The sequence below is a fragment of the Engystomops pustulosus genome, chromosome 6 (assembly GCF_040894005.1).
Source record: "Engystomops pustulosus chromosome 6, aEngPut4.maternal, whole genome shotgun sequence".
Lineage (NCBI taxonomy): Eukaryota > Metazoa > Chordata > Amphibia > Anura > Leptodactylidae > Engystomops > Engystomops pustulosus.
In genome coordinates, this window is record NC_092416.1 from 29,544,676 (window position 1) to 29,569,238 (window position 24,563).

The following is a 24,563-nucleotide window of genomic DNA, read 5'->3' on the forward strand; positions in this document are numbered from 1 at the left end:
TTGTAATTTCAATCGACAGTATATTACAGCAAATACATAAATACTAAAAAAAAAAGGACATCTAAAAACAAATACAGAAAAGTAATATTGTACAATGTATTAACACATATTCAAACATATGTCACAAACACAAAAGTATTAACCAGTACCCACCAGACGCCATGACAGCCCTACATTCACACAATGTGTGCCCGCCATACTGTAGTACCCTGCCGCTCACCCCTGCACCTCACCGTAGTGAAATATGGTGCACGGCGCCGTATTCCGGGGAAAGATTGGACATGTCCTATCTTTCTCCCGGCTACGGAATGGTGCAGCTCCCTTACAGCGCAGTGTGCCCATTGCCGTCCATGGGGACGTCTATATGCCATAAATACACCCTCCATACGTTTGTGGGAATATAGCCTTAGTCTTGCAAGATTTTGATAGAAACTTTTGTTGATCCAGATGGCTTACCAAATATCCAACTAGGAGGAAGTCGCTCAAATATGGAATAATAAGGACATCCTCTATTCTTAGATATTTCACCACTTCTGCTTTGGTGAAGACCTGAGTTGCGGAAGTGACACAAAAGGGTAAAGCAGAAAACTACAAATGTATTTCTTCTTCAAAAGGGGATATTACAGCAAACAGATGGAATTTCTGGGAATCCTGGTGAAATCAGTACAAGATTCTTTAACAAGAATAGGGAAAGGTAGTGACCCATAGCTCTTTCCTCCAGAGGGACTGGATACACCACCCTCACTGCTTGAAGAATTAATACGTCTTCCCATAAATAAAAGATTCAGGGCACTGGAGGGCTGCCTGGATATAAAAAAGGATGAGGAGGAGACATATAAATTCTATATGATAACCATTCTGAATGATAGAGATCACCAACTTGTTCTTTGTAGAATTTCCCCAATGGAAGAATATAGCAATCATCTCTCACCCTGGCACCATTGTTTATTTCTCAGGTTGGCTATAGGAGCTGAACACAAAGGACTTGTTCTTCCCGGATCTGGAGCTATTCCTGTGGCTTTCTCTCCAAGGTTGTTTCCCTTTTATTCTTTGATGAATGTTTTGAGGTTCTAAAGCCTTGAAAGAGCTGTTTCTTATGCTGTTGTTTTGGTTCAGGAAAACCTTTATTCCTATCTGCTGCATCATCTAGGATTTCATCCAATTCTGCTCCAGCAGAAAATAAAATGCCTAACTTTGCCTTGGATTGTATATTCCAATTCTACTGTTTTAACCAAAGCGCTCTTCTGGTGGCGTTTGAAACTTGATAGTATCTGCTGACACATCTGCCAAGAAAGCTGTCGCTGATTTAAGTAGTGGAAGGGAAACCAAAATGATCTCACAAAGGTTGCCTCTTTAAGATGATCCTACTGAGGTTGCCATGATGTTGGTGTTCAGGCTTGCCCTGGAAGTCTCCCAAGTTTTTTTCAGCAGGCGATTTTCTATCAATGGCCTCTTTCAACTGGGGCGAATCATCAATGAGTAAATAGTTTTTTTTATTTGAATGTCCACCTCGGAGACACTATCACAAATTTTTGTCTCCTCAAGGTTGAATAATAGTGTACTTCTAAATACTTTAGAAAGGTTGGCATGTATTTCCGGATCTCTCCATTCATCCGTGACCTAGCCCTTTAAGATTCTCAATAATTGGGAAAACTCTTTTCCTCTAAGGTTGTTAACCCCCGAAAAGCTCCCCAGAACAGACTTCTCCTCCACCACATCTTCAATACTTAAGGTATATTTAAGTAAACCATCAAGATTTGGGATCTAATTGCTCCCCCCCCCTGTTCTCTGGGCAGGCCTGATGTCACATCTGGTCCTGCCGGAAGTGGGGAATCATATGTATTCTGGCGAGAGGTGAGGAGTTGTATGGCATCTGGCACTACCGGGACCTTGGAGACCCAAGTGGAACCCAACAGACTTTGGACAAAGGAGGACCTGCCGGAGGCACCCAGACACATTCGAGACTCCATACCCCACCCCAAAAGAGAGAGAGGTTTTTATTCTCACTCCTATACCTCATAGGTACAGGAAGAACACTGGTGGGAGGTTGAGGGAGGGCCTGTCCCTACAGAGGAAGGGGGAGCAACCTCCGGGGATCTAATGGAAGAAAAGATTGTGCTGAGAACATAACACAAATTTACTAACCTGACCAGCAGAAAGAAGTTGCTTGTTAGGTTTACGTGGAGGCAACTGTATTATTGGTGAATAGTTTCTGACGTGGGCAATCCAACAAAGGGCCGCCCTCAGGGACAGCCGCCAGGTGCCCATTTCTTCTGTGCTGTTATAACTGCTGAATTATGATATTAATATTATAAATGATAAATTACATCTGCATCTTTAGGAGTAGATTATGAGAGCTCTGCACACTCTCTATGACACCTGTGTCCTTTAGATGCAATGACATCATCACGTCGCCTGCAGCCTTACACAGGAGCCCAGCAGAGAAGCCGGGAGAAGGGAGAGTCATGGTATCACTGGCAGGTTAGTTGTATTATTTTTTATTAATGGCCATAGTCCTGGGGCACTGTAGATGATTAAACAAGGGGCTACTAGCGCTGTACATATCTGATGATACATATAAAACAGTAAGGTGGCTGCTGGTGTATATAATTTAGTGTAAGGTGGTGCGGTTTATAATTTAAGGGGAAGGACGCTGATTTAATATACAGACAGTCCCCCACTTAACACCCGACTTACAGACAACCCCTAGTTACATACAAACCTCTGGATGTTGGTAATTTACTGTATTTTAGCCCTAGGCTACAATAATCAGCTATAACAGTTATTACAGGCGTCTGTAATGAAGCTTTATTGCTAACCCTCGTTCTTATGATAATCCAACATTTTAAAATCCAATTGTCACAGAGACCAAAAAATTCTGTCTGGGGTTACAATGATAAAATATACAGTTCCGACTTACATACAAATTAACTTAAGAACAAACCTACAGACCCCATTTTGTACGTAACCCGGGAACTGCCTGTATAGATAAATGAAGGGGAAAGCTAGTGCTATCTATATATAATGAAATTAGGTGACTGCAATAAAAAAATTTTAAAAAATAAGGAGCTGCTGGTGCTATGTATGGAAAAAACTATTGAAGGGGGGTATATAAATATAGCACCTCCTATTAACTTATAAGTATGTAAATATATTCTAGTTCACTGTATATAAATGAGGATGGCACTGTATGTAAATTAATTAGGCGAGGCACTGTTTATAAATCTAATAGGGGGCCTGTATATAATTTGTGAGTGGTGAACTAAGGTGGTTACTGTGTATAGTAAAGTATATTTTTATTAAGGGGACACCACATAATAATTTATTCTAAAGTAAAAGAAATTAGTTAGCGCCCCTCCCCCACTCTCAAATAAAAATTCAATCAAATAAAAATGGTTAAATTTGAAGCTGAAAATAAAGCAGCCGTGTGACGTTGGGGATGGCCTGGTCTGGGTGGCCTGCGTTGGCCATGGGGGGAATCTGGGTGATCTGAGGAGACAAAAAGGTCTGTGCACCCCTTAGTTAATGCATGATGCAGAAATACTAAGTCTCAATTGGCTAGTTAAGCACAGAAAACAGGGGCTGTAATGATTTTCTCGCATAAATATATATTAACAATATATATATTTATTTATTTGTATTACTGAAAATTTCATCCTCCTCCTCGGCTAAAAATATTAACCAAAAGTGGTAAAAGGAGTATTATCACTCTTCTGGAAAATGTCCTCTGTGTACTACAAAACTGTGTCAATCTACATGTCTACTCATTCTCCAAAATAACAGCCTTCGTGCAGCTGATTCAGCAGATGAGTAACAAATTTATGGCACTTTGTAAAGAGGTCTCCAATTTTGCGAAAAATACTCTAGGGAATTTTTTTTGTACAAATTTTTCATAAATATGGTGCTGTAAACACAGCAAAATAAAAACTGATAATACTATGGGGAGTGGGAATTGTGACACTTTGTATATCTGCCATGTTGTATTTTGTCACCTGGTTGGTATCGCAGGTTGGCTGACCGCATCCGCGGTGGAGAAAATGAATCGGCACAAAGCAAGTCTATACAGTTTATTCAGCAGTAGGATGGCGACTGTAGCGAGAAGCGTTTATTCAAGCCTCTGATGTCAGCATGCGGAGACATTAAGCATTTAGATACGCAGCTCGAGAGCAGCATCTTAGCAACAATGGGGGTCATTTACTAAGGGACCGATTTGCGTTTTCCCGACGTGTTACCCGAATATTTCCGATTTGCACCGATTGTACCTAAATTGCCCCGGGGTTTTGGCGCACGCGATCGGATTGTGGCGCATCGGCGCCGGCATGCGTGTGACATAAATCGGGGGGTGTGGCCGAACGAAAACCCGACGTATTCGGAAAAACCGCCGCATTTAAAAACCGAAAAAGTGTCGCTTGGGAAGCGCTTACCTTCACCTGGTCCAGCTCAGTGCATTCCGGCGTTCAGATGATTTTCAGCGCAGCAGCGCCACCTGGTGGACGGCGGAGGAACTACCTTCATAAATCCCGTCCGGACCCGAATCCTGTGCAGAGAAGGCGCCGCTGGATCTCGAATGGGCCGGGTAAGTAAATCTGCCCCAATAACTAATAGGTTATTTATTACCACAATGGGGCAGATTTACTTACCTGGTCCTGTCGCGATCCCCGAGGTGCATTCTCCAACGAAGATGAAGTCCGGCGCGATTCACGTAGCTCACCTTCTTCTTCTTCGGTGCTTGTAAGTGCGTGTCTTGCGACACAATTTGATATGTTAAATCCCGCGAGTAGTCCGAATCTGTCTGGTTGTCCGATGGCCCGCCCCCCAATTTGTGAAAAATCCCCCCCACCTGTGTAGCATCTCATCCTTATGGAGGAGTTTCAGTAGACAGAAGAGGACCTGTGGGGTCGTCGGAAAGGTAAGTGTCAAGATTTTTTTCTCATAGACTCGAGTATAAGCCGAATATTTTGTGCTGAAAAACTTAGCTTATACTCAAATATATATACGGTAGATGGGCGAGGTTTCACTTAAAAGAAAGATCTCTAGAAAAGATATTTCATACCCTACCTGAGGGGGCTAGTAGTTCAATGGGTTAAAATCTGGTGATTGGCCCCTTTAAAGCATATTTTCCTACACAGAAGTGAATATAATAGAAAACATATATGTAACAATAGGACAAATTGCAATCATGAAGACCTATTTGTCCCACTTCATTGAATGTTATTATCCACTTTTCATAACGGCAAAGGAAATCCATGGAGCGATCACCTCCCATTGGACTCCGTTATATCTTTTCTATGCCAGAGATATGGACATTCCCTGACATGATCTATTGTCTGATGTAACAGAACTGAAATCTTTTATAGCAAGGTCTAAAGGGTCCTTTGTAGAATTCCCTAATGTAGGTGAAATCTCACCCGCTTACTTATAAAGAAAAATATCCCCCACAGTTAGGCAAATAGGACTCTTTTCACCTCATTTTTAAATGAGATGAGTCAAGTTTAGTGATTTGCAGGGGAACCTGTGACTTCAGAAGCATTTCCTCTTCTATAATGCCTAGAAACATGATTTTTGTGTAATATTTAAGATATGAATATCATCTATACAGGGTTTATGGCTACAGGACCAGAGATACAGGCAGCTAAAAACGTAGTTGAAAAATGCAGATAAAGATCCAATTCCTAACAATTTTTAACTACCTGTATCTCGGTTTCTGTAGCTTACATACTTATAAGCTTGATGGGATCTAAAAGATGAGATTCTTATCTTTGATATGATGCAAAGCTTGTTTCAAGACACAATAATAGCAAAACTTCTGAACTTACACTACCTATGCAACCACTAAACTTGACTCATCTCATGCGAAACTTGGATGAAAAGAGTTCTATTTGCCTGACTATGGATGAGATTTTTTTTTACTGTAGACAGAAGAGCTTTCCCATAAAAGAAGAAATTCTAGAAAGGACATTTTATAGGCTACCTGAGAATTAGTAGTTTAGTGGGGTAAGGCCTGGTAATGGGTTCCCTTTACCTTTCTGTCCTGATATGGAGTGGAAAAAATGCTCTATGCCAAATAATTCCCCAAAGTTGTGCACTTTCTGATGGAGATGAGTTGTACTGTATTTGAATGAATGGGGTAATCGCCCAGTGCCCTTCCTTATTTGGGGATTTAATAACTGTGACAGTGTCTGGAGAAGTGGTAGATGGGATGTATGTCTTCCCAAGATATATCACTTCTGCCTTTTACTAAAAAGCAACCAGGATGCGTTTGTTCTTTTGCAGACGTCTCTGCATTGGTTTTCTTGAAACCTTCGAGGGACCTTTGTTGCTGGAGTGGGGAAGTGAGGGTGGGCCCCACTCCAGCCGGACAGTCCCGTTTTGGGCTGTCCGTATTATCCCCCTACAGCTGTGCTGGGCTGATATAAGCTGAGCAGTGCTGACCGTTGCGTTTTGGTCGCGTTTTCATTGCGTTTGAAACGCATATACAACAGCTGATGAGAGGTGATTTGCCTAATTACATTACCGTTTACGTTTGTAAACGCATTGTTAACAAAACACATGCATTAACGCGTTGTTAGCGCATGCGTTAACATGGCGTTTACGATGCGTTTTGTAAACTGAAATGTTAACAGTGATGTAATTAGGCAAATCACCCGTCCTCAGCTGTTTTATATGCGTTTCAAACACAATGAAAACGCAGGTCAAAACGCAACGTGTGAACGCGCCCTGAGGAGTACAACTATGAGTTTGCTGCTGTGTGTTTGGGAGGCTGTGTAATAGGCGCAGTCTCTGGTAGGTAGGAGAACCTGTGTTCAGTTAGTGGACAGACGGCTTAGGACTTTTTATACTTTGTTTTGCTACCTTTAAGTTTTTTATTGGAAATAAAACTGATTGCGGACAGTTGAATCAAATGAACTGGGTTATTGCTGTGTCTCGCAAAAAGAGTCTGTGTCGCAAAAAAGAGACGACTATATAGTGTTGGTTTGTCCTATCCATTGTTCTATCTACCACCACCATTGGATATCCTGTTTTGCAAGTGTGTTTGCATGTTATTCAAATGTTGGCTCATTAGTCGCCTCGGTTGTTAAAAGTGACCCTATGGGAGATATTCCTTTGTGTGGCTGGGATGGAAACTCTTAGACTGCATTCACACTGTGCAGGTTATTTTCATTAATGGACCTGTCACTAGGACCTCATTTTTACTAAACACACGTTACAGGAACCCATCACACTTACATTGCAAATATGTCTTTCTGCCTTTTTTAAGCATTTGCATTACAATATAATTGTGTGTTATAACTTACCTTGCACCCTGACAGAATCCTCTGTGTAGTCCCAGGGGTTGGGCTTTGGTTTGGATTTATTTAAAAAAACAACATGTCTCGTCTGTGCTGCTCATTCCTCAGCTCTCAGCCCCCAGCTTTCTGCTCCTGTACAGCTCCTCCCTCCTGCTCCTTCACAGAGCTCACAGTCTGGTGACATCAGTGGGGGAGGGAGGAGCTGTACAGGAGCACAAAGGTGGTGTCTAGGAGCTAAAGAGTGAGCAGGACAGATGAGTCACATGTTGTTTCTGAAATGCATCCGAACTAAAGCCCAACCCTTGGGACTACACAGAGGATTCTGTCAGGGTGCAAGGTAAGTTATAACACACAATTATATTGTAATGCAAATGCTTAGAAAAGGCAGAAAGACATATGTGCAATGCAGCTGTAATCAGCTTTTGCAACCTGTCTTTAGTGAAAATGACGCCCCTGGTGACAGGTTCCCTTTAACACACGCGCTTCCAAACGCATCAGAGCAGCCGAGAAGAGGAGATTTATCTAATTACATTGCAGTCATCATTGTGTTTACTAAAATTCATGTGTTAACACAGTGGTAACAAATGCACTAACATAATGTTAACACATGCAGTAATATTACATTAATGTCTGCGTTTTGTAACTGCAATGTTGACAGCAAACTAATTGGGCAAATCTCCATTTCTCAGCTGCTCTGATGCAATAACGGAATGTGTGAATGCAGCCTTAGGGCGCGTTCATACGTTGCGTTTTGGTGGTGTTTTCATTGCGTTTGAAACGCATATACAACAGCTGATGAGAGGTGATTTGCCTAATTACATTACCGTTTACGTTTGTAAACGCAATGTTAACGCATCCGTTAACATCGCGTTGAAGCAGGTCAAAACGCAACGTGTAAATGCAGCCTTAAAGTAAAGAAGAGAATTGGTGCTGTTGGCCTTTCAGTACGATTTCCCCACTTCCTCCATGACCTTATTCTTTCTTGAACACTGCAGTAAAGTACATGTTCGTATCATTAATCTCATTTAGATAGATATTATTGAACTTCGCATGAGACCCATCCATGACTATATTGTCCACATACGACCAGTCGTTCTGCAGAATCCGTGTGTATAGGTTTTTTAAGTCAATACATGTCCAACTATAGCGTTCTTACCAACCTCTCTCGTATATGTCAAAAGAGTGGCCGCCAGCACATGTCAGGTCTTGTCATTGACCCTATTTGCCCATGGTAGTCCAGGATTGTACACACGCTGTGCATGTATGATGTATCCTAAGTGGCCGTATCCTCATACAGCCAATGTATGTTACATTGTTTCCATATTGTTACATTGTAGCCGCCTTGCATAACATATAGTTGGGGTATAGCTTTTTGAGATACATAATTGCATCTCATCCCGGAGGTGCTGGGAATTCTGGACAGTATAATTGACTATAATGTAAGTAGAAGGGAGAGTGGGGACACAGGATCTGTGCAGTTTATCGCCTCTCCCAAGCTGAACTGATTGAAAATCCCTATATGAAGCCGGCTGGGAGCCCAGGAGGAGTGGGATAGAGGGGGAGGGTAGGATCCAGGCAGCTTTCCTCCCTCTCTCTCATCCGCACGGTACAGCTGCAGGGGAGGCCGCCTGGATTGCAGCGATTGGCTTGGTGTCTCGCTGGGATTGTAAGGGCTGCAGAGCTGGAGGTTTGGGAATCGCCTTCCTGCATCTGGCGCGGTGAGTCCCCTTATCCTCGTTATTAGGGGGCTTTGTGTCAGGTGGGGTCAGGGATGGATAACAGATTGTCAGGAGAGCCTGGATAATCCAGCCGAAAGGGACGATAATGGTTAACTGTATTTCAGGTCCGGTGAGTTCTATCTACATGGGGGTCTTTACCATTGATCGATGGGGGGGTTCCTGTCTTTGCACTGCGTCTATGACCTTCTAGTGCAGTGTCTGCATCCTGCAGAGGATTCTCTTTGTGTACATGTCACCTTCATTCAGGATTTCCAGGTGTCTCCTCCCAGTGCGAAATCTCCAGCTATCTTACTACTGGCGTTGGCTGAAGAGCTAGCGCTTAAATGTTTATACATTTCACTAATCTGATGCCCTAGCACTGCTCACAGCAGCAGTCGCATGTCTGTTCATCCCTGACAGCCTCATATTTCCATTGCAGACACTCAGCCATACATATCATTATGGTATTATGTTATTACACATACAAGGTCTTGTGCGGGCATCAGTGCCAATTCCGTACACAAACAATGGAACATCCTCCATGTCTGACCACAAGTTTGGCCGGCGTTGGGAGTTGCGCATTGAAATTTTTTTAAAGATTGAATTTCAGCCGTGGTGGTGGCTTCTACACAATCACTGGGGGGACTGTGCATTATAGTGACATTCGGGATCCAATACTGACCGCCCCATGTTTTCCCATCTAGATGTCTGTAATCAAAATGGATTTTCTCATCATGCCAATAGCCATGTGCGCCAAGATGACAGAAGTCAAGAGAAGCTGTGCCCTGGCACCAGTTTTACCTTGTGTCAAAACTCTTCTCTGCCAGGAACACGAAACACATTTCAATATGCTGCTTATACTTAATAGGCTCCGGCAGTCCCAGATTCTCAGACAGACACGATTTTATTTCTCCATCTGTGACGGGGGCGCACTGCACAAGGGTCCATGGTGAAAATCCATACAAATTATTTACATTACAATGCAGAATGAACCAGACAGCCGGAAACACTGAGAACCTCTGACAATGCCCAACACCAAGATAGGAAGTTCTCTTCTCTTTTATACCACTGATCCGGGCTGGTGATGGGGAGTAACCACGTCTTTTGTGTTATCATTTAGGATATGGCCTCACTTATACATTTACCGATGGATGGTCCGGTTAGTACACAAGTAGATCTGGTGTCCAATGGGCAGTGCCGTCTGCTTGGTGGCTTCATTTGTATTGAGTGCAGTGATAGAGCTGAAGGTAGATAAGATTCGGCTTAATCATGTCTTTCGTATTCCAATACCTATAATGCAGTTCTGGACACAGTGGGTCAGATTTACTAAAGCCCCTGCGCCAGTTCTCTGTCTGACTTTGCATGTTCTTTTATGTACACACTGCTTGCGCATGTATATAAGATTTGTTTGCACCACATTTGTGTCGTGGCTGCACTGTAGCACTGCATTGCATGTTCTTTTATGTGCACACTGCTTGCGCATGTATATAAGATTTGTTTGCACCACATTTGTGTCGTGGCTGCACTGTAGCACTGCATTCCGGTGCTCGCCATATTTATCATGCAAAGTTCGACAGAAATGTATCACACGCCCCGTGTTAAAGGTGCACCAAAAAATGTTGGTGCATTCTGTCAGGGCAGTGCAGGGAGTGCCAGATTCGTGAAGAACGTGCCCCACAATTCCTGAATCGGGTGCCCCTTGCACACTACACGGGCAAACATAGTGAAGTTTGCACTGATTTTGATACATGTGAGCCAGTGGATCTCTGACATCCTCTCTAGGCCCAGGAGCTCACAATCTAAACTATTAAGTTTCTAATGGTCCTTTTAGTATTAGTACATAAAAGAAGTTGCAGTTAAGGTAGAAATGTAAAGATTTTTGAACTACACCTTTTAAATAACTCCTATAATAGTTATGAATTAGGACGTAATGTGGACACCCCCCCCTGCTTCACCCAACCCAGACTGGAGCCAGTACCAGTACTCCCTTTCCATAGATCTGAACCTGGTTGATTTCTGCTTTTATTGAGCACCATGTACCCGTATAATATAAGTTCTATTTTTATACTTCATTGCACTTTGTATTTCTCCCCATAGTTGAATAAACTCTGCACTGATGCAGCTGTGACCTTGTTGTCCCAAGTGTGCGGCCTCAGCAGTTTATAAAGCACAGCAACCTATTATAGTGGCTCTAAGGTCACATAGAAGGACATGGAAAAACCTTCACTACATATCACCACTGAGCATATCCAGGTCACGCTTCATTTCCCTGTCATAGGTAGCTTATGGTCTTAATATTGTCATTGGTAAACTATCTTGTACATAGGGGGCAGTATTATAGTAGTTATATTCTTGTACATAGGGGCAGTATTATAGTAGTTATATTCTTGTACATAGGGGGCAGTATTATAGTAGTTATATTCTTGTACATAGGGGGCAGTATTATAGTAGTTATATTCTTGTACATAGGGGACAGTATTATAGTAGTTATATTCTTGTACATAGGGGGCAGTATTATAGTAGTTATATTCTTGTACATAGGGGACAGTATTATAGTAGTTATATTCTTGTACATAGGGGGCAGTATTATAGTAGTTATATTCTTGTACATAGGGGGCAGTATTATAGTAGTTATATTCTTGTACATAGGGGGCAGTATTATAGTAGTTATATTCCTGTACATAGGGGACGGTATTATAGTAGTTATATTCTTGTACATAGGGGGCGGTATTATAGTAGTTATATTCTTGTACATAGGGGCAGTATTATAGTAGTTATAGTCTTGTACATAGGGGGCAGTATTATAGTAGTTATATTCCTGTACATAGGGGGCAGTATTATAGTAGTTATATACTTGTACATAGGGGGCAGTATTATAGTAGTTATATTCTTGTACATAGGAGGCAGAATTATAGTAGTTATACTCTTGTACATAGGGGGCAGTATTATAGTAGTTATATTCTTGTACATAGGGGGTAGTATTATAGTAGTTATATTCCTGTACATAGGGGGCAGTATTATAGTAGTTATATTCTTGTACATAGGAGGCAGTATTATAGTAGTTATATTCTTGTACATAGGGGGTAGTATTATAGTAGTTATATTCTTGTACATAGGGGGCAGTATTATAGTAGTTATATTCTTGTACATAGGGGGCAGTATTATAGTAGTTATATTCTTGTACATAGGGGGCAGTATTATAGTAGTTATATTCTTGTACATAGGGGGCAGTATTATAGTAGTTATATTCTTGTACATAGGAGGCAGAATTATAGTAGTTATACTCTTGTACATAGGGGGCAGTATTATAGTAGTTATATTCTTGTACATAGGGGGTAGTATTATAGTAGTTATATTCCTGTACATAGGGGGCAGTATTATAGTAGTTATATTCTTGTACATAGGGGGCAGTATTATAGTAGTTATACTCTTGTACATAGGGGGCAGTATTATAGGAGTTATATTCTTGTACATAGGGGACAGTATTGTAGGAGTTATATTCTTGTACATAGGGGGCAGTAATAATAATAATAGCAATCATATTCTTGGACATAGCAGGCAGTATTTCAATAGTTATGTTCTTGTACGAAATCAAACAAGATCAACATCTTTCAACGCCAAGTGTCTTAGTCATGCTCCATGGATCGTACTAAGTGCAGTGAAGTATAAAAATCTAACTTGTATTATGCAGCTGAAATCAACCAGGTTCATATCTATGGAAGGAGGAAGAAAACCTCCAAAAAGAGAAGGGTTTTGCAGGAGCTGGCCAGTCATTCACTTTCACTTTATTCTGCCTGACTGAAGCTTTCCTAGTTTGTAGTTTTTGCTAGTGACCTTATCTCGACTGGAAGGAGAGGCTGTACGTGAAATATCTTCCAGCACAGTTTCAAGATCATGGAGCAGATACCAGGACACGCTGTTACACAAGGGAGTTGGATAGGTCCGTAGAAGGGCATTAACTCAGTAATAGGACCAGTGTGATCTGTGGGGGGAGAGGAGCACTGTCAGATACGTATGTGAAAACGGGCTGAGGCCCACTCTCGGGCAACGCAGCGCAAGTGCCACCTGTGACTGCACCCTGCACCCTGTAGTGGGGCTTGTGCCCATAGCTCAGTATCATGTCGCTTGATTGTAAGTTAGCTCAAAATTGGCAGATATACAGTTTGAAACCCATTTTATCATTCTACAGGCTTGAGTCTGTTTAGATACAAGTTTTATTAGAAGGGACTGGGACAAGCTTCCCATTCCTTTCTGAAGTTTTTCTGAACTGTAGGCCTGACACTCATCAATAGTGTAGATTTATGGAATACATCATTTATAGTTGTCCTGTGGACTGATAGCTGTGGGTCTCTGAAGCCTCTTGGCAACTTCTCCTTGTGTGGGCTGTCAGTTTCGGCAGACGGCCATGTCTTAGTACAGTGATGGCGAACCTTTTGGAGACCGAGTCCCCAAAGTACAACCAAAACCTACTTGTATGTCGCAAAATGGCAACATGACCATTTGAGCAGTAACTTATTAATCCCTGCTGTATCACAGGTTTCAATCGTATTGGTGTCTTGAGTTCACCAATACAATAGAAAGATGATGGAGAACTTGGATTCAGGGTCCCCTGAAGAGGAACAGTCAGGGTTCCCAGAGCAGGAGCTCCAACAATAATCTATCTCTATCCACACATTCTCATTCCTCCTGTGACCCTGGCATCCAAGGATGTTGCTTTAAAATGGCGCTGAGCTTGGCACGTCCTGGGCTGTATTGGACCGCAGGAGAAAGCCCTGAATCCTGTCTGGCAAACTCTGCGTTGGGGTGAAGGCCTGGGTGCCCACAGAAAGGGCTCCGAGTGCCACCTCTGGCACCCGTGCCATAGGTTCGCCACCACTGTCTTAGTAGGTTATCGATTGCACCATACATAGCTTGGCAATTTTTTAAAACTGTAATCCTGCAATGCACTTTACCATCACTTTATCCCTGAGCTGTGTTTTTCATTATGCTCTGTGTTCACTGATGCTCTCTAAGGCTCGGTTTTGTTTATACGTTGTAAGGACACGTCAGGAGGATACCGACGTTTCCTCACAACGTATGGCACAGACGTATCCCACTGTATGCCTATTCAGTGGGGTATCCAGTGGGATATGTTGCTTGAGGACCCCCCATTCCCCCTGAATACATGAACAGGGTGTTTCCCCAGTGATGTCACTGTTCTTATATCACTGTCACCAGATCCTCCCTCCTACCAAGCGATGTATGCACTTGGCGGGGCTGTGGGGAGAGGTGCAATACACTGCATCCGCTCCCTATTGCTGTCCCTTGCCTCCACTGAGTTGCTTCCTATGTCTTTCCATCCTGATTTTTTTGGGCGTACAGGATGGATAGTGCCCAGACGGAGGCAACCATTATGAGGCCCATTTACTAAGGGTCAGTGGAACGCATTTTTGTCGGGTTTCCCAACGATTTCCATGTTGCGCCGCATTTAACAGGGGAATTACCGCTCGCTAACGGATTTTGGCGCATCGCCGCTGGATTTCGCATGACACAGATCGGGGGGGGGGGCTGTCGGACGATCCGACGGATTCGGACAATGCGCGGGATTTAACATCGCAAATTGTGTCGCAAGACATGCACTCACATACACCAGGAAGAAGAAGGTGAACTCCGGTGGACCTGATCGGGGAAGCGACAGATGCAGGATCTCGGGCGCACGATGTTGGCGAATCGCGCCGGACTTCATCTTCGTCAGACCTTCCGGATCAGCGATCGCGACAGGACCGGGGAAAGTAAATGTGCCCCTATGTCTCCGTCTGCCACTACTTGTCAATGTATATGTTAAGAGTATACATCAGGTGCTCTCCCAATGTATACTCTTAGCATGTACATAAAACGTGGCATGAACCCAGCCTAACAAACCCTGGAGGCCTTCACAAAACATCTGTAGTTATACTGAGAATAAATGACATACAGGAGTACTCTGCGTACCCCTTTTATTTAGTGGTATCCGAGTACAGAGAGCTGAATATAATATGCACTCTACACGTTTTAGGTTATTTTTTATTGCAAAAAGGATTTATCACTTAATTTACAGTTCTCAAATACTTGATACTTTGTGTTGCTCTATCACACAACATACAAAACAAATACATTTACATTTGTGAGCAATATATAGTCTCATTTTATTTAAAAAAAAATCCTTATTTTTATGTACAAAGTATACAAATTGCTATACTTTTAGCCGCTCTGGGATATGATGAGGTCTTCATGTAAATTAGCAGATTGTCCCCCATCTCCCCATCTCCTTCTTGTAATCAACTGGCGTTAACGGTATCATGTGCTATAAATCCACAGCTATTCCAGCAAATGGAGAATCCTTTAAGTGCATTTGATCAAATAGTCTAATTAAATGCAATAATTCCGTAGATTATGGGCCAGATAACGAATGAGAAGATAATGACTGCAATCGAGCCAGAGCTGTGTAATGAGTTACATGTCCTGTCGTGTGAAGCAGTCCCATCCATTATCACATGATAAATTACACTGGAACATCATGGAAAAGTGGTTAGTGAGAATGTAGGATGAGGATAAGGTGTGTGCATCTCCAGGATATCTCATCATAATGTAATTATATTAATATTAGAGTGAAATCTCTCTATAAAGACTTCCTCTTCAAGAAGACAAGCCCCACTAGGTCAAAGCACTGTATTTTCCATACTGCGGTGCATATTGACTTTTCGGTAGTCTCAAAGGGGTTTTAGTGTTGATCAATTTTAGTAATGAAACAGGATTAGGTTCTGGAAATCGCAGTCATGAAATCCTCGTACATCTTTTCCTTGTCTCAATGCACATGTACACAAGAGTCATTTTGGGACCTTTGAAGATCCCACAAAGGTCCTGAAAGTGCAGATTGAAAGCAGCAGAAGGGACACATCTTCCATTTCCTAAGAAGCTTCTAGTACCATATGTAGGAGGTGAATTTCAGACTTGTAGGGGCTATAATATTCATGCAGCCCAGGGCCACCCCTAATATATTATATTTAATGATGTTACTAAAATCTTAGTATGTTAAACATCTCTCTTTTAGGCAAGGTTTAGTGTTCTAGGTATCTTCTTTATTGCTTCCTGTATAGCCTTCTCTAAGGATTGGGGCCTACGTATGATAGATGTCTCCTATATAGCCTTTCTTTGAGGATTGGGGTCTCGGTATGGTAGATGTTTACCATATGGCCTGTTTGGATGATTGGGGCCTATGTATGATAGATGTCTCCTATATAGGCTGCTATATTGGTAGATATCTCCTTTTCAGACTACTGGAATAATTATGATCTTCATGGTACATCTCTCTTCTATAGGAGTCATCATTGGAACTTGGTATTGTTGACGTATCCTCCGTACCATAATTATCACAGCGGCCTATAGAGAAGGGCTATAAAGCCTGCTGTGATGATAGGGTCTTGGTATAGTAGACGTCTCCTCTACAGTCTGCTTTAAAAAAGTTATGTCGGGTAAAGAATACATCTCATATATAGTCTGCACAGATGATAATTGTCCTCTGTAGACCTCTTTGATTACTGCGGTCTAAGGATTAAGACAAGGTATGGAAGATTTCTCCTTTCTTGATGCTTTGATGTATGGTAGATGTTTCCTCTATAGTATGTTGTGATGTGAGGGACCAGGTATAGTAGGCGTCTCCTCATTAGGCTACTGGGATATGTGGGACCAGGTATAGAAGATGCCTCCTCTATAGGCTGCTCTGATGTGTTGATCCAGTTATGGAAGACGTCTAATCTATAGGCTGCTGTGATGTGTGGGACCAGGTATGGTAGGTGCCTCCTCTATAGGCTGCTCCGATGTGTTGGTCCAGTTATGGAAGACGTCTAATCTATAGGCTGCTGTGATGTGTAGGACCAGGTATGGTAGATGCCTTTTCTATAGGCTGCCCCTATGTGTTGGTCCAGTTATGGAAGACTTCTATTCTATAGGCTGCTGTGATGTGAGGGACCAGGTGTGGAAGATGTTTCCGCTATAGGATTCTCTGATGTGAGGGACCAGGTTTACAATTTTGGGTTGGTCTCATCTGTAGACCTCTTTAATTACTTTGGTTTAAGGATTGAGACATGGTATGGAAGATATTTCCTCTCTAGCTGCTTTAATATGTGGGAACCAGTATGGCAGATGTTACCTCTATAGGCTGCTGTGTTTTGTGGGAACAGGTAGTTAAGACATCTCCTCTATAGTCTCTTGTGATGTGTAGGACCAGCTATGGTAGATGCCTCCTCTATAGTCTGCTGTGATGTGTAGGACCAGGTTTGGAAGACATTTCTCTATAGGGTGCTCTGATGTGAGGGACCAGGTATGATAGACATCAGAGTGCCCATCCAAAGTAAATAAATTAAATCATGAAATAGCAATACTTTAAAAAATGTATCAAGATACGTTAAATAACCCAGCTGGTCTTTTGCATGGGGCTTTGTATGGTAGATGTCAACTTTGTTGACAGATGTCTAGTATTTCACATGTCTACTATACTGATCCACAGGCATCAGAGCAGTCTATAAAGGAGACATCTCCTCTATAGTCTCATCTGCCGGTTGGAGCTCGGTATGGTAGACAGTTTCTGACTGCTCTGTTGATTAAGGTTTGGGGCCCCCTGCCGTTTGGGCCCTAGTTTACTATCTACTAGATGTTCCAGTGTCTTTCATCTAAAAATCCTTTAAGCAGATTCATACCTTGTGAAATATTCATGGATGATTCTTGTGGTGCATCCCATTAGACTCTCATTATACAACTGTTGTGTCTCTGCCTCTTGCAGAAAGAATTTACCCCTGGGGGCATGATGCCATGCTGTCCTCCTGTAAAATGGTACATATGATTGCATGTCCTTAGTCTCTGGATACATGCAGATGTATGAAGCTCTGGGTACATATAGTCTTGCCGGTTTAGCCTAAATATAAGATATGTAATGGGGCTCTGACTCATATCTTGAGATAGTTCTATATTGGGGGGGTCTTGGCTCTATAGATTGCACATAATCTTATAGTATGGAAACTTCCTCATATACTGGAGGGGTCTCCGTCTTGGTTCTTAGATTCCACTTTCATCTTCTTCCTCTTTTTTCATGGTCTTTTTCATCACTCAAAGAACACGGCGTCTCGTGAAATTGGGGAGGGGGACACTTAAAAGAATCTTACTTCAAACAGCTGTGCTGCTCTTAACCTCCCTGCAGGGATGGGACGTGATTGCATATTGTTGGGCAGGCGAAGGGTTAAGCGCGAGCAGAACGTTCCTTTCTTCTGGAAATAACATGGTGTCTGCATTATCTTTAAAGTGAGGCACACTGAGCGCATCATCTTCGTGGCCTCAAGCTTCGGGGTCAATGCTATGATGAGGTCAAAGCCACGTGCAGAATCCTGCAGATGGATCACAAATGGGAAATTCTGGAATATTTTAATATGAAGAGGCTGCAGCATCGGCCCTAGGACCAGAGCTCTCAAGGGCCCCAGTAGGAACAATGACATATATACTACATGGGAAGATATAAGGGGTTTTGGGGTTGTCCTTCTCTGCTGAAGCTCTAATATTGAGGTGCAGCTAATAATTTAGTGGCCATAACAGCATAGAGAATGGCATGAAGGGGTGCGGATAAAGATGGCAAACCACTAGGACCAGGGCCGGCGCTAGCACTGGGCATACCCGGCCAATTGCTGGGGCCCAGGGATCTGGGGGGGGGGCCCACATAAGGCTGTACATAAAGAATCAATGGGGGTGAGGGGGCTGTATCTAATGGATCCATAGGGGAGGAGGGGGGCTTTATATAAAATAACCATGAGGGGACTGCTTGGTATCATAAACCAACAAATATTTTAGGGAATGGGAAACTGTTTTAGTTTCTGAATTTTTAATGTTGCCATGTGAGTCCACTGCAAAGGGGCCTACTTAGGCTCTATCGCCCAGGGGCCTAATGAAACCTGGAGCCGACCCAGACTAGGGCACCCCAGATAAGTAATCGCACCCTTCCTCCTTTGAGCTGCTGGCTGGCATAGATGAGCTTGTTGGCATGACTTCCAAGCAGTGAAATCTCTCTCTTGACTGCTCCCTGGTGCCCTTACTGCTTGCCCTGCTCCTTGGGGATGCCAAGACAATAGCAAAACAAGTAGCTAGAAAACAAGGTGCTGAGCCATGATGTGAAATAATGTGCTGCAGACATTCTCCGAGAGGTTGGAAGAAGAGATCAGGTCAGTTCCTCCTTATACAATCATATCCTCTAGTATCCTAGAGACTTTTCTCCATGTGTAGAGTGTCAGCTCTTGCGGCAAGAATCGTCCCGACCTGGCATCTTGTTAATTATTAATGCTCTATGGGACCGCTCGTTGTTCATATTGACCTGTGCCGGTGTGGCATTCCAGTAGTATTGCTGGATCAGATGCCAAATTGGTGTTTAGATACCACAATTATTCCAATTGATTCAGGAATCCTTAATATTTATAGTGGTCTCTCGTGCTGGTAGTTGTATAGGACATATATATGTATACTGATATAGGGCAAATTTCTCCCAACCTGATGATTGTGGTTAGTCTCCTTACCTGTATATACCCTTTATTATTTCTGATCATATTAGATGTTTGCATTTTTTTTACTGACTCCACACTTTCACTAGGTGGCGCCGTGTAGACATCAGTACCATGTAATCGGACTCGGTGCATGTTCTGGCCATTTACAGTATCATACAGAACGGTCATAGGAAGTAATAGATGTGCACTTTACTCCGGTCAGTAGCACCCTAATATTAGGAGATCAAATGTCCCCCCTGCTTTTGCACAGTACACCTTGATTTCCATGATCTCCCTCTATCTGTCAGAGATCTTCTCTGTGATGTTACAAGGTATCTGGTTGGCTGCGGATCTCGGCTTCAGTACCTGCTCCCCTCCTAGCAACACAATTGCTGCAATCTGCTAATTAACTAAACTTCATTACCAGAGAGACGGGAATACTAACCGGCAGGGATGTCCACATGCAGCAGGTTTCTGTGACTGGAAATTTGTTGCTTGTATTAGGACCAGTTCACACCTGCGTTCAGGTTGCCATTTTTCAAAGTTAATAACGGATGACTAAGGCGAAAATTCACCTTGCCTCCATTAAAAAAAAGTAAAGAATGGTGGAATAACAGAGGAATAATGTATCAATTCAAAATCCTATTGACATCAATGTAAATTTGATGTTATCCGTTACGGTCAGATCCGTTATCCATGCGTTAAATGGAGGGAAAAAAAATGGTTATAAAATCTGGGTAATGGAAAATGACACTTAAAGAAAGCAAAGTATCCGTTAAAGGCATCCATTAAAATAAAAAACAGATACTTTGCTACTGATAGATCCGTCCAGACATCCGTTTTAAGGGTCCACTCAGACGGTTCACCTGCCGCGCATCTGCAAAAAATGCGGACATGTGATATCTGTGTTCAGTCCATATTGAATCCGCAACCATTTTTTTCGCATCCGCATGTCATCCTTTTTTTTATCACATCCGGTCCCCCCCCCCCAAAAAAAAACGGATGGGTCTCCAATCTACTTTTTGGCCTGCCCAGTTGGTTACCTAGCAACATTTGAGAAAAAAACACACCACAAACGGATGTCATCTGTGGACCGACCGTTTTTGTTTTTTTTTTTATGGATAAACTGGGGCTCATTTACTAAAGACCCTGCGGCCGCACCTTAGTCGGACATTCCGAGGATTTCCAATCTGCGCCGCATCGTGCCGGGGATTGTGCGATCAGATTTTGTCGCATCGGCGCCTGCTTGCACGCGACACAAATCGGGTGGCGGGCCGTTGGACAACCCAACGGATTCAGACTACTCACAGGATTTAAGATTTTAAATTGTGTCGCAAGACACACACTTGCATGCACTGGGAAGAAGAAGGGGAAGCGACGGATGCAGGAACTCGGGTGCACGAGCTACGTGAATCGTGCCGGACTTCATCTTCGGATCCGTTCGGATCGGGGATCGCGACAGGACCGGGTAAGTAAATTTGCCCCATTGACTTATGGATCACAATGCCATCCGCAAAATAAACGGATAACATATGGACCTCAAAAGCGCACGTCTGAATGAGCCCTAAATTACATATAGTTATTTCCAAAAACAGCAGCTACTAAATAGGATGAACGCAGGTGTGAACTGGTCCATAGTCAGGATCTTGAGATAAATGGAAATTTCTGCAGCTAATGTAATATCGATCTGTTACCCCAAGACACATACCTCAGACTGTAATCCAGGGTAATCCAGATCCAGACACTAATTGGTTCTTATTGGGTGATTGCTGATGCCCATGCTTTGGCTGGCACAATTATATTGGGTCCCCTCTATATGTCCATGTGCCCAGGAAGCTCAATGCTGCCACTACGTTGGGCAGGTTGTATGAGCAGGTGTTGTGTAGTACAGGCGACTCTCCTGACAATATTTGCCATAAAAAAAACCTTCCTGTACGAAACCTGTTCAGGAAATCCGCAACCTCCAGGCTGCATGTAGCAGAGCTCAGTGCGTTAGGCCTCGCACACTCGCTTTGCATGTGCAGGTTTATTTACAGAGGGAATGAATATCCGGGAAAAGGTAAATACACAAATCAGCAGCTGAATGTGTGGCCGTAAGACGGAGGCCTCCAGCGACATGTGTGTGCGAAGCCTGCAACACGAAAAAGAACATGGGGAGCTAACAACCCCCTAAAGAAAAAGGCGAGATATACAGCCCAGCTTTAACCGGTTAAGGACCCTTTCCTGGTTTTTCATTTCCATTTTTCACTCCCCACCTTCAAAAATCTATAACTTTTTTATTTTTACACATAAAGAGCTGTGTGACGGCTTGTTTTCTGTGTAACAAATTGCACTTCATAGTGATGTATTTAATATTCCATAAATTTTATAATGTTTTCATACATTTACAAAAATTAAAATCTCCTGTACAAAATTTTTTTTTCTTATTTTGCCATCTTCTGGCGCTAATAACTTTTTTATACTTTGGTGTACGGGGGTGGGGGTGGTGTAATTTTTTGCGACATTTGATAATATTTTCAATGATATAATTTTTAGGACTGTGTGACCCTTTGATCACTTTTTATAGATTTTTTTTATATTTTTCAAAATGGCAAAAAAGTGCCATTATCGACTTTGGGCGCTATTTTCCATTACGGGGTTAAACGCAGTGAAAAAACGTTAATATATTTTGATAGACCGGGCATTTTTTAGCGCGTCGATACCTACTGTGTTTATGATTTTAACTGTTTATATTTATTTATTAACTTATTTATATTTATGTCAGTTCTAGGGAAAGGGTGGTGATTAGAATTTTATGGGGTTTTTTATTTAATTTTTTTTTTTAGACTTTTTTTTTTACTATTTTTCACACTCCCTACTACAGTATGGCAGTATATGGGGATTTTCCTCCTCATTCATTACAATGTGCTATCGGCACACTGTAATGAAGGGGTTAAAACTAAATAGCCTCGGGTCTTCGGAAGACCCGAGGCTACCATGGAGACGGATCGCCGCTCCCCGTGACGTCGACGATCCTAGGCTTTGCGATCGGTGCTGCGTGTTACAGCCCGTGAGCCCTCTCCATGCAGCGGGACCCGACCGCCGCCGTGAATACACTGCCCGTGGTCTGTGATGGACATGCAGGTACAGGAGCCATTAGGAACACACGGCTCTGATACCTCTCTGTGATAGTAATGGCTTGTGCACCTGTGTTTCCATCAGAAGACCATGGACAGATTTCTATACACTGGAAGTAAACATAGAAGCTTCCTGTATAACAGCAAACAGAGATCTAGAAAAATTTGAGGAATTGATAGAGAAAGTATATTGAAAAATGTTCCTGTCACAAACAGTATCGATTATTTGCTGAAAGTGGGCAACCTCTTTAAAGGGGTGCAGAAGGTTCGGTTGCAATCAAGCTCAAAAGGCTTAGGGCAGTGGTGGCAAACCTATGGCACAGGTGCCAAAGGTGGCACTCAGAGCCCTCTCTATGGGCGCCCGCAGCTTCACCCCAGGGCAGAGTTCATGACTCAAGGCCTCTTGCAGTCCCAGGCAGCCCAGAAACCTGTTAGGAAGCTACAATGATAATCTGAACTTCTCCGTCTTTTTACTGTATTGGTGTCCTCAGGTGCCTATATGATTTAAACCTGTAACAGAGCAAGGAGTAATAAGTAACTACCTAAATTGTCGCATTGGCATCCAAAAATATGTGGATTTTGGTTGTAGTTTGGGCACTCGGTGTCTAAAAGGTTTGCCATCACTGGTCCATAAGATGTCACCAGGGAGAATACAGCTGCCATCAAGGGGGTCAAGAACATGTAGCTTCCCCCATGAAGAAAACTCGGAGTGGATTAACCCACCCCCCCAGGAGAACACAGAGAGCGTGCAGCCCCCATCAAGAGAGTTTGACATATAGGCATCTCCTATAAAGTAAAAAAAAGAAATGTAGCCCCCTTCAAAAGTGTGCAGGGAGCATGTATTTGCTATCAGATGTGCACAGGGAGCGTACAACCTCCTTCAAGAGACTGCAGAGGGATTGCAGCCCCCGGCAAGACCATGGGGCAATAGAGTCTGGGGAGACAACCTGGGCTGCATGTAAAAACTGCAGTGTTTGACCATAAGAACACGTTCAGCCTCCATCACACAAGAGGACTTGGGATTGGTGCCGCATTTGACTCCCGAGAGAAGAGAGTGGGGGAACTTGCATCCCCCATAAAAAGAGAGAGAGTAAGAATGGTGCACGTGCAGCCTCCATCATAAATTAGAGGGGACTGTGGGGTTTACAGGACATGTTTCAGTATAATGTAGCTTCCTTCTTATTGTTTCTCATTGTGACCTGGCTTTTAATAAGAAAACATGGAAGTTTGGGGGGTGTCGTCACCAGGAATATCATTTGTAGCTGGTGGCAGGTATCAGTAGCCTCTAAAATGATGAGTTTGTCAACATTTTAAATTGTTTCAGTACTTTATAAAAGTATATTAGATAATACCTGGCTCCCTGCCAGCACCGTCGAGTTAGTCATGGGGGGGATCAGCTACAATGGGCCCAGTCCGATTCCTCAATTAGCTGACGAAGGCAGTGGTAGTGAACAGGGGAGAGGCGAAGTTAGAGGGGCGAGTGATGGGGCAGGGACTACCCCCCACCCCCACCATAACTCAATGGATGATGCGGGCAGGGTGCTAGGTAATCTCTAATATACTTTTATAAAGTACTGAAACATTGAGGCATTTTTAAACTCCTCATTGCAGCGGCTTCTGGAACCTGTCACCAGCTAAAAATTAAATTCCAGGTGACAGGTTCCCTTTAATGCAATTTTCAGTACAGGTGTTTGGTAGCTGAGGTGTGGGCCATGTAATCTAATATGAGCTAACAATTCCTGCCAGTCGCATTTTACACGAGCAAGCAGGATGTCCGCATCCTGGAGCTGCACCGTGTTCCCCAATCCTAGAACATTAAGCAGCTCAGGATTAACCCTGCACATGCCGCACCTGCTCATCATAAAAGCGTTACATTGTGAATATTGGATTGCGCCAAACATTTAG

General features: G+C 42.9%; 1 protein-coding gene across 10 annotated transcripts in view; it reads left to right on the forward strand.

Moving 5' to 3' along the window:
• The window catches only part of RAP1GAP (RAP1 GTPase activating protein), an 86,090-nt gene that overhangs the window by 37,726 nt on the left and 23,801 nt on the right, over positions 1 to 24,563 (forward strand). The window contains exon 3 of one of the 10 annotated variants that reach the window (XM_072155370.1): positions 2,393 to 2,481. The exons of 5 other annotated variants lie outside the window; for them this stretch is intronic. The gene's annotated coding sequence lies outside the window, so the exon portion shown is untranslated. 4 more of the 10 variants (XM_072155375.1, XM_072155368.1, XM_072155371.1 and 1 more) reach the window with 4 other exon arrangements.